Genomic DNA, 18,775 nt, shown 5'->3' on the forward strand with positions numbered 1-18,775 from the left:
GGACCCACTTGAGACGGCCACCGACCTTACTTCTTTTAAAAGATGTTTCAGCCTCATTTCGGGTCATTTATCACCCCAAAACTTGTCCAAAGGCTCTCCAAAAACCTCTATAACATACCCCAAGATCCCAAGAACCAAACTGAAGGAAAATTAACTCAAATCATCATCAAAAGTGTTAAAGACAACAAGAGAATGCTTCTATGATGTTGTGGTGTGATTGAGGGCTATTGTGAGCTAAGTTGAGATGGGGTTTCGAGTTGTAGCTGCTGCCAAGGTATGTATATCATCTTCTCGATTGTTCCTAAGGTTAATCTTGTGGTGGTTGTGTTGTTTGAGTAAAAAACCATAAGATAGCACTTGACAGAACATGAGACATGGTTATCTTTTTGGTTGGACTATTTTTTGGCTACATATATGGTTTGTGGTGGCTGGAAATTATTTGATAATGTTGTGGCTGCTGTTGTTAAGCTTTTTTTAGGTGTTAAGTAAGTTTATTGAAGAAGAAAACACGAAACACAAGTGATTGACGATACAATTTAGGGTGCTAGGCGTATGGGACTATTTTTGAAAGTCATTTTATGGATGTTTTAAACTAGGAATCATATAGTACATGTAAGTATGATGTTCTGAAGGTTGTTAACCACTTTATGGAATAAGAGTTGGATTCAATTTATGTTTTGTTATTAGTAAAAATGAGCTTGCCGCTCAATACGACTGTTAAGATAATCGGATAAGCTCATATTGGATTATATTATTGTTGCTATTGTTGGTTATTGTTGTTGTTGTTGTTTTTGGGCTGTTAATGACCCTTAGTGGTCGTTGGGATGTAGTTAAAATAGAGGAGTTACTGCCCAATTTTCCGTAAGCTATACGACTAGCCAAATATGATGGTACGACATTATATGTTGACAACAATATCATTTCACTTATTATAGGTGCAAGAAGTTGTGTTGAGCTTGGTTGAGGAATAAGGAAGAGATCATACAGGTATGTTAAGTCAATTCCTTCTTTCTTTTGGCATGATCTAAAGTGAAATGAACGTAAACGATATGCTATTTCATAATGGATCTATTCCTAGAAACCAAGGTTGTCCATGTTGTTCTTTCCTTATAAACTTATTCTAAGCATGTATGTATGATCCTTGAATCCTATTGAGGTCGTATTGATGGTATGGATGTCCATAACGTTAATCGAAGGTGCAACGACCCTACATCACTCCTAGAGGTTTAGAACGTGATTCCATGAGTCCAGCATGCATTATATATATGTATCTATTTTACTGTACCGAGCCATGCTATAGTCGGCCGGGTACGACACCTACTGTGCAACCACTGATCAGTTGGGTTTTATCGAGCTCCACATGACCGGGTACGATTCTACCGAGCCTTATGATGGCCGGGTACGTTTTTATCAACCCTATTACGACCGGGTACGATATGATGATAATGATGCCCACATAGGCGAATGTTTTTAAAAGCTTATGTATATATTAGGATCATGCATTTTATGTCAGTAGCCCTCACAGGTACTCAGATGTTATAGTATGTATATTCTCTATCTCTTTTTACATTACTGTTCTTATTTATGTTTTCCTTCCTTACATACTCGGTACTTTATTCGTACTGACGTCCCTTTTGCCTGGGGACACTGCGTTTCATGCCTGCAGGTATGGTCCTCCTAGTAGGCTATCAGCTCGGCGGAAGGTGTTGGTGCACTCCACTTGCTCCGGAGTTGCCTATTTGGTCATGTATTGATTGGTATGGCCTTGGACATGTATTGACATCCCTTATGCCTTGGACATGTATTGATTGGTATGGCAGGGTCCTGTCCAGACCTTTATGATATTTATGTACTCTTAGAGGCTTGTTGTCACGACCCAAACTAATAGGCCGCGACGGATGCCCGAGTCCTACCTGTCGAACAACCTTAAGCATGCGTCTAAGATATAAACATAATTAGTGTACGTGAGGGAAACCTGTCTAAAAGATATATATACATAAACATGCGGAATACAGTGGGGCGAGCCGGCAAGGTTACTATAGACAACTATATATCTAAAACTGGAAGCCGGCGAGGCCATATACTATCCAACTATACATACTGTCTACAGACCTCTAATAGAATATACAACTGTACAAGGACGGGATTTGGCCACGTCATACCCATACATGTATACAAGCATATCATACCAAAATCAAAAGCAGCTCCGGATCAAATGGAGCACGCCAACTGTCGCTGATCAAGGATCCTAAGAAGGGGGACCGTCGGCTTATCTACCTGCACCTGCGGGCATGAAACGCAGGCCCCGGGAAATAAGGCGTCAGTACGAATAATGTACTGAGTATGTAAGGCATAAAAATCGGTACATAAAAGACATAGATGAAATATGGAATAAAGAATTCCACCCGTAAGTCTAAATAACTTTGTAAATCCTGAAATATTTATAATGTCATGCATGTGCGTATAAATGACGTGTCATGCATAGGTATAGGTGTACATAATATCATCAAGCCTCTGAGGGCATCCCATCATATCATCTCGGTCACTGTGGGCAAAATCATTAACATATACCAACTGATCAGGTGGTGGTGCATATATAACGTTGTAACCTTTTTCCATATCCCATATACATATAATATACACGTATATACGCGTATATAACGCCATCTGGTCATGGGTCAATGTAAATAAATGCAATGCATGATAAGTACGTCAATAAAATCTTTCGGAGTGTCATAAGACCATTATGCCTCTGATTAATATCATAAAATAGACTTTATCAACTTACGTATTTTCTGAGACCCATGAACAGATGATAGAATAATAAAACTTATGGGAAAACAATAATATATGCATCTCTAGCATTTCTACGAATAGAGTAATTTATGGAAGCTGTGCATTTGCTCATTTCGTTTGTGTCGTATAGATCATGCCAAAAAGAAAGAAGGGATAGCCTTAACATACTGGAGTAGGGAAAATTCGTATGATATTCTTGAAAAAGGTTGCACCGTACTCCTTTAGAATCGCAAAATCTCACGTTGCTAAAGTGTTAAGAATTACCGTTGGAATTTTTTTGTTTCAAGAAATTGTGTTAAATCTCGTTGGATTGAGGTTAACATCTGTTTTGCAAGGTTTGAATAAGGAAGAAAGTTATAAGATTTCTTACTTGGTTATTTTAAGGCCAAATGAAGCCAAACTTCTAAATGTCTTTACGTAAGTGTCATGTGTATATTACTTAAGATGGCCACCTTTCAATCAAGATGGTGAGTCACTTAATTTGAATGGGGGGCTGCCACATCATGCCATTTAATCCTTATCCAATATATACCCCTAATTAATTAGGTAATATCCCATTACCCAATAATTAACCAATTACCTACATAATTAAGAATTATCTCAACTCACTTAAAATATTACTCACTTTTAACATACCTTGTACACCTTACTATTATGGTCATGCAGTATCTTGTATAGCACTAGTCCATAAATACCAGACATTATCGCTCGGATCATATTTTATCTCAAATCAACAACCTTCAATGAAACTCATTTTCTTTCATTCGTTTACCCTTTAACTTTCACGGCACTTACTTATCGCTTGTTATAAGAAGCATAAATGATTATAACCTCAAGATAATCTCATCCTCGAGTCTACGTCGATTAACTTACGACGAAACTTTTACGTACGAAAATACGAGATGTAATATCCTTCGCCCCTAGAAACATTTGTCCTCGAATGTTTAACTCCCTGAGATCTATATAAACTTTGGCAGAGTCGCCTTTGTAGCAGTACTACTGTCAACTCTTTCTGTAGAAAACTCAATAATTCAATGCCACATAGGACCGCAATTGTCACTCATGACAATGGCCTCACACGTCCAATGATAATAACTAATACAAGAATCCATACACGTACCTTAAGGCTATGATGTCTCAGTCGGATCCTTCTCTGGGAGAGGAAATAAGTGAGGATATCTAGACTTCATGTCTTCTTCGGCTTCCCAAGTCATTTCTTCCACATTATTGTTTTTCCAAAGTACTTTCACCGAAGCTACGTCTTTAGTCCTCAATCTCCGAACCTGTCTATCTAGTATAGCAATGGGAGTTTCCTCATACAATAGTTGTTCTGTGACCTGAACTTCGTCAACTGACACAACTCTAGAAGGATCCCCGATACATTTACGGAGCATAGACACATGAAAGACTGGGTGAACGGATTCCAAGTCAGGATGCAAGTCTAACTCATATGTTACCGGCCTATCTTGCGTATGATCTTATATGGTCCAATGTACCGAGGGCTAAGTTTTCCTTTCTTTGCGAACTTCATAACGCCTTTAATCGGTGATATCTTTAGGAATACCCAATAGTCAACTTGAAATTCCAAGTCTCGTCGTCGATTATCCGCATAAGACTTCTGACGGCTTTGAGCTGCTAATAGCCTTTCCTATATAAGCTTTATCTTCTCGATTGCCTCTTGTACCAATTCTAGTCTTACTAACTTAGTTTCTTCAACATCGAACCATCCTATAGGCGACCTACACTTTCGTCCGTAAAGAGCTTCGTATGGAGCCATTTGAATACTGGAATGATAGCTATTATTATACACGAACTCAATAAGCGACAGATGATCATCCCAGCTACCCTTGAAGTCTATCACATAAGTCCGTAACATATCCTCACGTGTCTGAATAGTACGCTCAGCATGACCGTCTGTCTGGGGATGACATGTTGTACTAAGACTTACTTGAGTCCCCAATCCTTTTTGGAAGGACCTCCAGAAGTTAGCTATAAATTGAGCTCTTCTATCCGAGATAATAGGTACAGGGACACCATGCAGTCGTACTACCTCCTTAATGTAAAGCCTTGCATAATCCTCTGCGGAATATGTGGTCCTAACAGGCAGAAAATGGGCTGATTTTGTAAGCCTATCAACAATCACCCATATAGAATCGAACTTACATTGGGTACGAGGTAAGCCTACGATGAAATCCATATTGATTACTTCCCATTTCCAAGTCGGAATCTCTATAGCCTGCAATAATCCACCGGGTTTTTGATGCTCAATCTTGACATGCTGACAGTTAGGGCACTGAGCAACAAACTCCGCTATATTCCTTTTCATTCCATCCCACCAATATACTTTCCTGATATCATGATACATTTTGGTTGCTCCTGGATGGATAGAATAATGAGAATAGTGAGTTTCTCCGATAACCTGCCGACGCAGCCTTGCAACATTAGGGACACATAATCGTCCTCGATATCTGAGGACCCCATCTTCTGTAATCTCAAACGGTGTCTTCTCCTTCTGAGGGGTGGTATCCCTATAATGAACTAACACAGGATCCTCGTACTGGAGTTCCTTCACTTCAGTTACTAACGAGGATGTTGCCGTATCCTGAATAGTAATTCCAATATCACCTGAGTCCAGTAACCAAACACCAAGACTAGCTAGCTGATGTAGCTCATGGGCTATTCCCCCTTCTTTGGCTGTAAATATGACATGCTACCCATAGATCTACGGCTGAGGGCGTCGGCTACCACGTTCGCCTTCCCCGGATGGTATAAAATATCAACGTCATAATTTTTAAGTAGCTCCAATCATCTCATTTGACGTAAATTCAATTCCTTTTGCTTGAAGATATACTGGAGGCTCATATGATTTGTATAGATATCAACATGAATGCCATACAAGTAGTGCCTCCACATCTTTAGTGCATGAATCACTGTGGCTAACTCTAAATCGTGGGTTGGGTAATTCTTCTCGTACTTTCTTAGTTGTCTAGAAGCATAAGCTAAAACCTTACCATGCTGCATCAGTACACAACCCAATCCAATGCCCGAGGCATCATAGTAGATAACATAACCATCCTAGGAAGTCTACAAGTCGTGTCTAGTATAGTCTTGTTTATGGGTGTGTTGTTGTTACACCCCGTAAGTTTAACAACATTGATACCGTTAGATATTATGTTAATGTGGTATTTTCTTTTAAGTGGAGTATTTTAGTAAAACTTTTATAAGTATAATTTTGGATAGTTACCATTATTACTATTTTTGAATATGATAAATTATACACATAATATGAGAAAAATTATGAGATTTTCTTTATTGTAAAGATAGAAATTATTTTCTCACAAGAAAAGAAGGTTATCTTTTTACCATTTTAAGAATTAAGCGTACGAAAATTTGTACTCTTTATATGAGATTAGAAAAATTAGAAGTGAAAAAAATATATGTATTTTTACATGGATGTTTTAATGCAATAATAGTGTATGTATTGATTTTATATGGTACCATGATTTATTAATATTATAATATTTTAATAATAGTATTTTAAGTGATTTGATATAATTCTTAATTATGTGAATAATTAGATAATTAATGAATTTTAGTGGAAGATTAATTAAAAATCTTTGGATAAGGTTAGATAACCTCACGTGGCAACTTTTGGCTTAGAAAAAGTGTGACTCATACATTCATTAATATAGGTGGCATGAATCAAAATGTTTCTTGGAGAAGGGATATGGACGGTGGCAGTAAGTAAAGCAATGAAATATAAAATTTATTGCCTTTCCTTCCATTCACTTTTGAGGATATACTTATAACATATAATATTTATACATCTTTGGGTGATAATCGACTTACCAAAAAAATACGAACAATGTGATTATGATGTAGAGGACTCTTCACATATTCGAACATGTCCAAAGTCTAACCAGATATGGAATTGCTTATTTTCACAAAAAAATCCAGTATGATTCTTCATCTAGGACCTTCTGGAGCTCTTAGGAGCAATTAAGGTATGTTAAGGCTAAACCTTTCTTCATTTTGGCAGGATCTCGTAACTACATGAGTTTGATAATGAAGCACAAAGAGAAGTTTGTATTCCTGAATTTATTCACATTATCCTAGTCTCAGAAGTTAGAGTATTCTCCCTTATCGGGACTTCATATTCAGTTTAGTATTGGCTTATTTCAGCCAATAGAGCATAGAGTGTATATATATACAGTGTTACAGTATTTTTACCACCATCGAGCTATAATCGGTGGGCAGGCCCCTATTGGGCAACCTCTGATCAGATGGTAAGTTATATACAGAGCCTACTGTGGCCGAGCGCCTATGAGCGAGCCCAGAATGGCCGAGATACAGAGCCTAGTATGGCCGAGCGCCTATGAGCGAGCCTACTACGGCAGGGCAGTTACACATACCGAGCCTTATAGGGCCGGACAACTATTTTACATACTATATGGAGAGAGTTGAGTCAGTATCAACAGGTAAGCATATCTTCATATTATTTTTGACTCCCAGTTACATTCAGTTATTATATCATCAGTTCAGTTTTAGCTTTCAGTTATTCTGTTGCCTTACATACTCAGTACATTATTTGTACTGACGTCCCTTTGCTGGGGACGCTGCATTTCATGCCTGCAGGTCCTGATAGACAGCTGGATAGACCTTCCCAGTAGACAGAGCTAAATGACAGCTTGGTTGGTAAGCTCCACTTCCCCGGAGTTACCAGGTCTAGACCTTGGAGTCTGTTTTATATATACAGGTTTGATGGGTAGGTCGAGGCCCTGTCCCGACCATGATACAGTTCAACTATCTCTAGAGGCTTGTAGACAAGTCCTGTATAGTTTGTATATCAGTAGATATTCATGGCGGCCTCGTCAGCCTGCACATTTATATATAGATATATATATTTAAATATATATGAGTTTTTGGGTATGTTTACCCCTCAGATGAGAGAGACGATATTTTCAGATGATTCAGAATATGGCCTCATCGACCTAGGTTGAGGGTTACCCCTCTAGAGTTCATAGTTACAGAGTGGTACGCTCGGGTCGAGTATGGTACCGGGTGCCGGCCACGTCTCTTCAGGTTTGGGGCATGACAAACTTGGTATCAGAGCAGTTCTATCCTAGGGAGTCTACAAGCTGTGTCTAGTAGAGTCTTGTTTATCGGTGTGTTGTGCACCACACTTATAAGCAGGAGGCTACAAGGCATTTAGGAGTCTGTTACCCTTCATTCAAATCCAAATCGTGCTATAGAGCTGAGTTATAAGAGTTCGAGCCAAAGCTTATATTTGCTAATGATATAGCGATGCTTTCAATTAGAATAATTATAGCTAGCTAAAGGTCTAATACAACAACAGGTAAAAGCATTAGTAGAGAGAGAATTCTTGACTACGTGGCCCTGTTTGAGACCCTATTAGATTGTGCTTACCATATGTGCGAATTTCCCATTTACCCTAAGACAGGAATATCTAACATACCCCGTGAATAGCAGGCCATGGGAGTATCATAAGGTAAAACTATAAGTTTCAACATGTAACAGAAGCATAGTGAAGAAGGGTACGAGGTACCTAGTTAATTAAGACTGTCCGAATTTCCACGTCAGGCAGAGAAATAAAAGAATTCTAAGTTACCTTCAACAGAAATAGAGGTATGTGCAATTGGCCACACACATCTCAGTTATGCCCTATGGGAGCTAACATATATAGTTTAAGAGAAGGATGGGATATCAAGATCCAGCTTGGGTTAGAGTAACCCGAAATGGTGGATTGAGCCAGGGGAGCTAAAAGTGAAACAATGTTTTGTTGAAGTTTTCAGAATAATGCGATAAACAGAAGTATTGGCAATAGAATAAGAAGAGAGAAATAGAGTATTATGAGTAAGATGTGATAAATGGGTAATAATGGTAAATCAAAATATGATATGATGACAGATTCTATATTCAAGTGAAAAAAAAAACAAGAGGTGACAGGAGGTCTTGAGACAATAAAAGAGTATAGGCCAAAAGTCATATTCTAATTTCGAGAAATGAGTTGGTGCGTCCAACGTGATTACCAAGACAAAACAATTTAGACCCCCGGAGTAATAGAAATTAGCATGGGCTAGTGAACAAGATAAACTGAATATCAATTAGGGATCGAATGAGGTGATGATAGTCGACATCAAGTGAATTTCAAAGATCGCATTCCGGCAATAATACAATAGACAACAGAAGAATAACCTTTAAAGGTCACTCAGGAAGACGCTTCCCTAAAGCAAGAACTTTGAGCAAAGTTAATCTTAAGGGACTAAGTGTTTCAGTTATACTAGGTATCTTATACCGTCGTGTGTAAGATATTTAATTATCCTTGTTACATAAGGGTTACTGCAAGGCAAGTAAGAGTCAATAAAGACGTGAAAAGATGTCGAAGATGAAGAGGTAAAATATTTATAAGTAAGTTTTCATAGCATTACATGTTAATACTCCCCTAAAGGGGTTAAGATGGTGTAATATGGTATTAAGTCAGAGTTAAGTGGTTCAGGTAACTATGGAATAGTAAAGGAAGAATGCAGTAAATGGTGAAAGGAATGATATTGCATTTATTCAGATCCTACAGACATGATACGAGTCCAGAACATTATGCAAGCACGACACCGAGGGGAGGCAGTAAGGGTTCCCACACTAGATGTTATTGATAAATAAGAGCGAATGAACACTTGATGCATTAGGAGCTAGTGCAAAAGTTAAGTTAAGGTAGAAGACATAACCCAAGAGTGGTTACCCAGAAGGTAAATATGAGCATGGACTGACGAGTAGTTAGTAGTTCATTCAGGAATTCAGGAAGAGCCTAGTTATGGCTAGACAAGAGGTTCAGATAAATCACTAGATTATGCAAGATAAATGAAGTGAAACCCAGCATAGGAAATTCGATGTCGTATCTACAAAGCCAGATTAAAAAAAAAAAGTACCAGTCTCATAAGGAGTAAGTATGAAGCTCCCACCAGATTGTGTACGCACTAGAGCTGCAAGTTTATAGTAGAGCTTCAAGTTGTGGATGTGAATTCTACCTATGTGGAAGAGAGGTTATGAAAGAGACAGAAGATACAATGCGAGATTAAAAGGTAAGTAAGGTAAAGGTAAAGAAGATACGAGATACTCAAGTACAAAAGGTTGTGAATAGTTGCGACTTCAGATATAGTTTGGGGTTTAGTTTAAGTTACAAAGGAGACCCTAGTGAAAATTTTATAAATCTGTAATAGTTAACATTCAAGGACGAATGTTCTAGAGGGGGAAAAGATGTTACACCCCGTAAGTTTAACAATATTGATACCGTTAGATATTATGTTAATGTGGTATTTTCTTTTAAGTGGAATATTTTAGTAAAAGTTTTATAAGTATAATTTTGGATAGTTACCATTATTACTATTTTTGAATATGATAAATTATACACATAATATGAGAAAGTTTATGAGATTTTCTTTATTGTAAAGATAGAAATTATTTTCTCACAAGAAAAGAAGGTTATCTTTTTACCATTTTAAGAATTAAGCGGACGAAAATTTATACTCTTTATATGAGATTAGAAAAATTAGAAGTGAAAAAAATATATGTATTTTTACATGGATGTTTTAATGAAATAATAGTGTATGTATTGATTTTATATGGTACCATGATTTATTAATATTATAATATTTTAATAATAGTATTTTAAGTGATTTGATATAATTCTTAATTATGTGAATAATTTGATAATTAATGAATTTTAGTGGAAGATTAATTAAAAATCTTTGGATAAGGTTAGATAACCTCACGTGGCAACTTTTGGCTTAGAAAAAGTGTGACTCATACATTCATTAATATTGGTGGCATGAATCAAAATTTTTCTTGGAGAAGGGATATGGACGGTGGCAGTAGGTAAAGCAATGAAATATAAAATTTATTGCCTTTACTTCCATTCACTTTTGAGGATATACTTATAACATATAATATTTATAATTCTTTGGGTGATAATCGACTTACCAAAAAAATGCGAACAATGTGATTATGATGTAGAGGACTCTTCACATATTCGAACATGTCCAAAGTCTAACCAGATATGGAATTGCTTATTTTCACAAAAAAATCCAGTATGATTCTTCATCTACGACCTTCTGGAGCTCTTATGAGCAATTAAGGTATGTTAAGGCTAAACCTTTCTTCATTTTGGCATGATCTCGTAACTACATGAGTTTGATAACGTAGCACAAAGAGAAGTTTGTATTCCTGAATTTATTCACATTATCCTAGTCTCAGAAGTTATAGTATTCTCCCTTATCGGGACTTCATATTCAGTTTAGTATTGGCTTATTTCAGCCAATAGAGCATAGAGTGTATATATATACAGTGTTATAGTATTTTTACCACCATCGAGCTATAATCGGTGGGCAGGCCCCTATTGGGCAACCTCTGATCAGATGGTAAGTTATATACAGAGCCTACTGTGGCCGAGCGCCTATGAGCGAGCCCAGAATGGCCGAGATACAGAGCCTAGTATGGCCGAGCGCCTATGAGCGAGCCTACTACGGCAGGGCAGTTACACATACCGAGCCTTATAGGGCCGGACAACTATTTTACATACTATATGGAGAGAGTTGAGTCAGTATCAACAGGTAAGCATATCTTCATATTATTTTTGACTCCCAGTTACATTCAGTTATTATATCATCAGTTCAGTTTTAGCTTTCAGTTATTCTGTTGCCTTACATACTCAGTACATTATTTGTACTGACGTCCCTTTGCTGGGGATGCTGCATTTCATGCCTGCAGGTCCTGATAGACAGCTGGATAGACCTTCCCAGTAGACAGAGCTAAATGATAGCTTGGTTGGTAAGCTCCACTTCCCCGGAGTTACCAAGTCTAGACCTTGGAGTCTGTTTTATATATATAGGTTTGATGGGTAGGTCGAGGCCCTGTCCCGACCATGATACAGTTCAACTATCTCTAGAGGCTTGTAGACAAGTCCTGTATAGTTTGTATATCAGTAGATATTCATGGCGGCCTCGTCAGCCTGCACATTTATATATAGATATATATATTTAAATATATATGAGTTTTTGGGTATGTTTACCCCTCAGATGAGAGAGACGATATTTTCAGATGATTCAGAATATGGCCTCATCGACCTAGGTTGAGGGTTACCCCTCTAGAGTTCATAGTTACAGAGTGGTACGCTCGGGTCGAGTATGGTACCGGGTGCCGGCCACGTCTCTTCAGGTTTGGGACGTGACAGTTGTGCACCACACTTATAAGCAGGAGGCTACAGGGCATTTAGGACTGTCACTCTTTCTTCTTACTCTTGATCGTGTGGTAGAGCTCAGTTGTAAGAATTCAAACTCCTAAATTTTATTTTATTCATAATACGACAATGCCTACATCTAGAAAGACGGTTGGTAAGAGATATAGCTGTGGAAGAGTTGAGTAAGAGGAACTCGATTTTTGCATCACTCTTATGATGGATAAATATAAGGTATTCAGCAGATACGTGTAAGCTTCTTGATAAGGATCCCTAAGGCAAGAATGCCATTCTTACATAAGAGAATCAGAATTTAGACACAAGTTTCAGTAAGTAAAAGAAGCAAGGTGAAGAAGGGTACGAGATACCCAGTTAATGAAGATCATCGGTATTTTCAACTAGGGCAGAAAAATATAAGAATTGACAGTTACCTTCAACAGTAACAGAGGTACATCTCAGCTATGCCCTATGGGAGCCAACATATATAGTTTAAGAGAAGGACGGGATATCAGGATCTAACTGGGGTTAAAGTAACCCAAAATGTTGGATGGATTATTAGCGTTAGCTGACATTATGAAGGATATTGCGAATGTGCTAATAGATCTCCTTGTGAGATACCCAAATGGTGCACTCTAAAGTAGTACAGCTAGATATGAGTACTGTAAAGACATGCACTAGAAGCCTTGAAGGGATAGATATTACCTTGATGTGGCTCCCGTCCCTAGTAGAGAGAGAATGTTAGGCAACCTGAAGAGCTAGTGGATGGAGCAAGGGGAGCTAAAAGCAAAAGAATATCTTGATGAAGTTTTCAAAATAAAGTGATAGACAGAAATGTTAGCAGGGAAATAAGCAGAGGGTTAATGAAGCATTATGAGTAAGATGTGATACATGGATAACAATGGTAGATCAAGAAAATGACAGTATTATAGGGTCTATAGTCAAGTGAAGGAAAAGACGAGAGGTGACATGCCTTGAGACAACAAAAGAGTATCGGCCATAAAGTCAAATCCTCATTTCGAGAAATAAGTTCGTGACTCCAGCGCGACTAACAGAAGGAAAAGTTAGACCCCAAAGTAATAGAAATCAGTATGGGCTGGTGAACAAGATAAACTAAACATAAACTAAACATAAACTAGGGACTGAGTAATTGTCGGCATCATGAGAATTTCAGAGATTGTGTCCCGACGATAATAGAATGGACGACAGAATAATACTCTTTAAAGATCATTCAGGAAGGCGCTTCCCTAAAGCAAGCAAGGTGAGTAAAGTTAAGCTTAAGGGGCTGTATGTGCCAGTTACACTAAGTGTCACCCTCGCGAGTGAGGAATTTCGTTATCCTTGGTACAAAAGGATTACCGCGAAGCGAGTAAGGATCATTGATGATGTGATAAGATGCCAAAGATGAGAAGGTAAAACATCTATACGTAGATCATCATAGCACTAAATCTTAGTAATCCCCTAAAGGGGGGAAATATGGTGTGATGTGGCATTAAGTCAGAATTAAGTAATTCTAGTAACTATGGAAAGGTAAAGGAAGAGTGCGACAAAAATGAAAAGGGCATGAGATTGCACTTATTCAAATCCTACAGATGTGCTACGATTCCAGAATATTATGCAAGCACGACGTCAAGGAGAGGAAGTAAGGGTTTCTGCCCGAGATGTTATTAATAAATAAGGAGCCAGTGCGAGAGATAAGTTAAGACAAAGGAAATAACCCAAGAAAGATTACGCGGAATATTGATATGAGAATGGGCCAAGGAGTAGTTAGTAGTTGATTTAGGAAGAGCCTAGTTATGGCTAGATAAGAGGATAGATCAATAGATCGTGCAAGATAAACATAGCGAACCCTAACATGGGGAATTCAGTCTCGCAGATATGATATTGTGAACCTTGAGAAATATTCAGATAGGAGTTGGGGTAGATAAAGATAACATATGAGTGTTACGAAAATAAAAGAGAGTACCTCTGGGAAGTCAGTCGAAATATTAGTTCAGAAGCAACCCTACAAGAACAAGGGCGTGGAGATAAGTAACTACGGATAATTATAGGCGAAGAAGAACATCAAAAATTCTGCCAAGCATACGATCTGATAAGCTCACAGCTTTACAAGAGTCAGAGGATCCTCCCTAAGTACTTCAATGAAAGAATAGCTGAGAAAATAAGGAAGAAGGCTTCAACCTAAACATGGTAACTTGAAGGAGAAATGGTCATGTAAAAACAGTCTCACTACAAAATTGTATGCGCTCTATAAGAAAATTGCACCTATCATAGCTAATGAGCGGAAAATGAAACCAAAGGTAATATTTGAGACCATGTGAGTTGCATAAAAATTCAGGCATGCGTGGGAACTAAGATAAGCTAAGTATGTACACAACAAGGGGGCAGAAAGACCAGGAAAAGTAATTGCTTACGTTTAAAGAAAGCTGAGATGGAATGAAAGGAATTATTCGATCAATGATCCAGAGTTAGTTACGTTATGAATGCACTTAAGATTTCGGAGTATTATTATCCATGCAGCGTATATGATGATAATCATACAGCCGTAGAAGACTCTGGTATAAGTTAAAAGAAATAATTGAGTCCAGGTCATAGACAAAGGATTGAATTATTAGAAGATTGTATCATGGATATTCCATAGCGCCCTTGACGGGCTAAAGTAATAAATAATACCATGAGCCGCAGATCGGAAGATAGCTTAAGCCTACATAAAGGTTGATCAGAGGGAAGAGGAAACTAAAGAGTTACATCAACGAAGTAAATCAGGAGTCTGATTATTGGACCGAGAAAATTATAGACATCGTGATTGAGAACATAGCGAAATCACTCTTAATATCAGAGGTACAAGACAGATAGTACAATAGCCATATTCTATAATGGCTCTACGATAAAGCGAGTTAGAAGAGTACCAACCTCATAAGTGATACCATCCTAGGAAGCTCAAATCTATTCAAGGACAAGAATGAAGCTTTGGAATCTCAAAGAGAGCCTTTAACAAGATGTCAAGCTAAAGAGTTGCAAAACAAGGTCATTAGACTTCAAGTGCAAATAAAAAAGTTGTTAATTGGGATGGAGAGCTCAAGGATAAAGGATATAATTCTGTCTAGGTATTATAATTATTTTATGGTCCAAATTCATGTCCAAGAAAAGGTAGATTAGATCCCAAGAGACATCCTCTGAAGAAGGTCCAAATCAGGCCACCATTGGACCTATTTGGCACCTAAAAATGTGTCCAAACTTGCAGCTCAATAAGTCCTATATGAAGCCACATTTTTATAACATAAAAGGACTTACTTGCTTCCCAAGAAAGGTTCAATAAGGGTGATAGAAGTTGGGTACAAGTTGGTTCCAAGTTGCTTGCAAGTTGCCTCCAAGATTTCCAAGTCCATGATTGGTTTGCGACTTTCAAGATTCTATCCAAGATTGGTTTTAACTTATTTCCATATATTTTGGTACTAGATTTATTTCTTTCCTAGGTAGTTAAGGTTATATTTTCCTTTTCCTAAGATTGTTGTAGTTACTTTCCAAGATTAACTTAGTTTTTGTTTCCTAGTGTTTTTCCTTTTCCTAAGGTGTTTGGACTTGTTGTCTAACGTAATTTACGACTTTATTTCCTTGTTTTTAGGTAGGAATTTCGTGACCCCCTCTCTATATAAAGGGGTATCTTCTTTATTTTTAGATTTTAAATTATTATAGACTATTATCAATAAAAATTGTGAGATTTTTCTTGCACTCTTGTGTGTGGCTACTCTTGGATTTATTCTTCAACCTTCAAGACTCAACTTAAGGTGGTAAGATTAAACTCTTTCGAAATCTTAGATCACTTCTAGGTATTCAAGAAAGGTGATAAGTTTAGGCTTATTGTTGTTCTTGTTATTCTAAAGGGTCGGGTTTCACAATCTATCTCTTATTTTAATTCTCTACCAAAGGCGATTAGTTCTTTGTTAGCATTATGTTGTTGTTAGGATTCAACTTCAAGAATAAACTTCTTGAATTCAAGAAACTCTTTCTTGAATTCAATCTATCTTTAATTTTCCGTTGTTTTTTTGTTTCTTTATTTTCTTTTAGCTTCCGCATGTTTCTTGATTTTCTTTAGTAATTCTTGGACCCCTATCGTGTTGTTATCAAGTGGTATCAGAGTATAGGCTAATCAAGATTTCAATCTTGATAATCATATGGGTCCAAGAATTACTAAAGAAAATAAAGAAACATACGGAAGCTAAAAGAAAATAAAGAAATAAAAAAACAACGAAAAATTAAAGATAGATTGAATTCAAGAAAGAGTTTCTTGAATTCAAGAAGTCTATTCTTGAAGTTGAATCCTAACAACAATAATTAGATAACAAAGAACTAATAGTCTTGAAGGTTAAAGATTAAATCCAAGAGTAGCCACACACAAGAGTGCAAGAAAAATCTCACAATTTTTATTGATAATAGTCTATAATAATCTAAAATCTAAAAACAAAGAAGATACCCCTTTATATAGAGAGGGGGTCACGAAATTCCTACCTAAAAACAAGGAAATAAAGTCCTAAATTACTTTGGACAACAAGTCCAGATACCTTACGAAAAGGAAAAACACTAGGAAATAAAAACCAAGTCAATCTTGGAAAGTAACTCCAATAATCTTAAGAAAAGGAAAACATAACCTTAACTACCTAGGAAAGCAATAAATCTAGTACCAAAATATATGGAAATAAGTTAAAACCAATCTTGGATAGAATCTTGAAAGTCGCAAACCAATCATGGATAGGATCTTGGAAATCTTGGAGGCAACTTGCAAGCAACTTGGCACCAACTTGTACCCAACTTCTATCACGCCTATTGAACCTTTCTTGGGCAGCAAGTAAGTCCTTTTTATGTTATAAAAACGTGGCTTCATGGAGGACTTATTGAGCTGCAAGTTTGGACACATTTTTAGGTGCCAAATAGGTCCAATGGTGGCCTGATTTGGACCTTCTTCAGAGGATGTCTCTTGGGATCTAATCCACCTTTCTTGGACATGAATTTGGACCATAAAATAATTATAACACCTAGACAACTCATATCCTTTATCCTTGTGCTCTCCATCCCAATTAACAACTTCTTTATTTGCACTTGAAGTCTAATGACCTTGTTTTGCAACTCTTTAGCTTGACATCTTGTTAAAGGCCCTCTTTGAGTTTCCAAAGCTTCATTCTTGTCCTTGAATAGATTTGAGCGTCCTAGGATGCTATCAATAAGAAGTCAGCATGAAGCTCTCACCGAATTGTGTATGCACCAGAGGTGCAAGTATTATAATAGAGTTTTAAGTTGTGGATGTGAATTATACCTGTGTTAAAGCGAGGTCATGAAAGAGATAGAAGACGTGATGCGAGATTTTAAGGTAAGCAAGGTAAAGGTGAACAACGTACGAGATATTGAAATGCAGAAGATTGCGAATAATCCATACTACAGATAGAAGGTTAGAAGAGCTAGGATTCCGTATCCAGGAATGGTAGCGGCGTCGTTAGTGGCATATCTCCCAACCTATGATTTCTAAGTATCGAGAGGTCTAATTAAGAGAGTAAAGAAGAGTTAGAGACGATGTGATATCTCGCTTGACATTCCAAGATGACATAAGGAAATCTATGGTGCAAGCAAGTTGAAGGAAGGTTGCGAGTAGTATAAATAGATACTTATATATCGCAAGCTAAAGTATAGTAAAGCGACAAGGTTTTATGACAGGAATAAGGATAAGAAAGGGTGAGTGAGAAGGTGACGAGAATGGATAAGTCCTCAGGATTAAGCCCATGAAAACAAGAGAGCTGATGATTTCTCTATGTTATAGAAAGCTCAGTATATCCTGAATGAACTCAAAGAAGTCTAAGACTAATGGCATTTAGAAGAGATGGAATGCCGCCCTGATAGTACAATGAGAGTGTAATTATGATAGATAAAGGATGACGATTAGGCCTTTGATTGAGTAATGATTTGATGAATGGTACAGGATTAAAATACCCACATAAGGAGAATCACATTGGAATGCTATGAAATACGATTATGGAAGTGTAGTACCGTATCACCCACGGGTGGATTAGGAAACTCACTTCAAATGTTCTACGATGCAACGTGAGCCCTAGTGATTACGTAAGAGGTTTCAAGTTATCAGTGGTAGATTGTAGATCAATATTGAGGTGAATCAACAATGGATGGACAAAAGTCACAGAGTATGAGATGAGATTAGGCTGTCATATTTTAAGATGAATAGTAATGAGGAAGCATAAAAGGACTTAGATTTATACATATAGGATAAGCAACAGTTACGAGATTAGAAGGATTCCGACCACAAGTCGTGGTGTGAAAAGAGGCCTAAATGGGGGAATGCCCCGGCCTTTGGATTTATACACAACATTTGCCTAGATGTCAAGAAGAGTACTAAAGTATTCGGAAGAACTATAGGTTATAATAATGATAAGTGCATCAGTCAACATTCGAGGACGAATATTCCAAAGGGGGGAATGATGTTACATCCCAAAATTTCGTACGTTAAAGTTTCGTCGCAAGTTAATCGACGTAAGTTCTGGAATGAGATTACTTTGGGATTACAAGTATTACGCTATTTCAAACAAGTGATAAGTAAATTTGTGAAGGTGAGGGGGTAAGCAAATCGAAGAAAATGAGTTTTGTCGAAGTTTGGCAATTTGGGGATAAAATACGGTCCAAGCTATAATACCCCGTAATTATGGACTAGTTCCATATAAGGTACCACATGAC

This window comes from Nicotiana tabacum, chromosome 15 (genome assembly GCF_000715075.1).
Source record: "Nicotiana tabacum cultivar K326 chromosome 15, ASM71507v2, whole genome shotgun sequence".
NCBI classification, from domain to species: Eukaryota; Viridiplantae; Streptophyta; class Magnoliopsida; order Solanales; family Solanaceae; genus Nicotiana; species Nicotiana tabacum.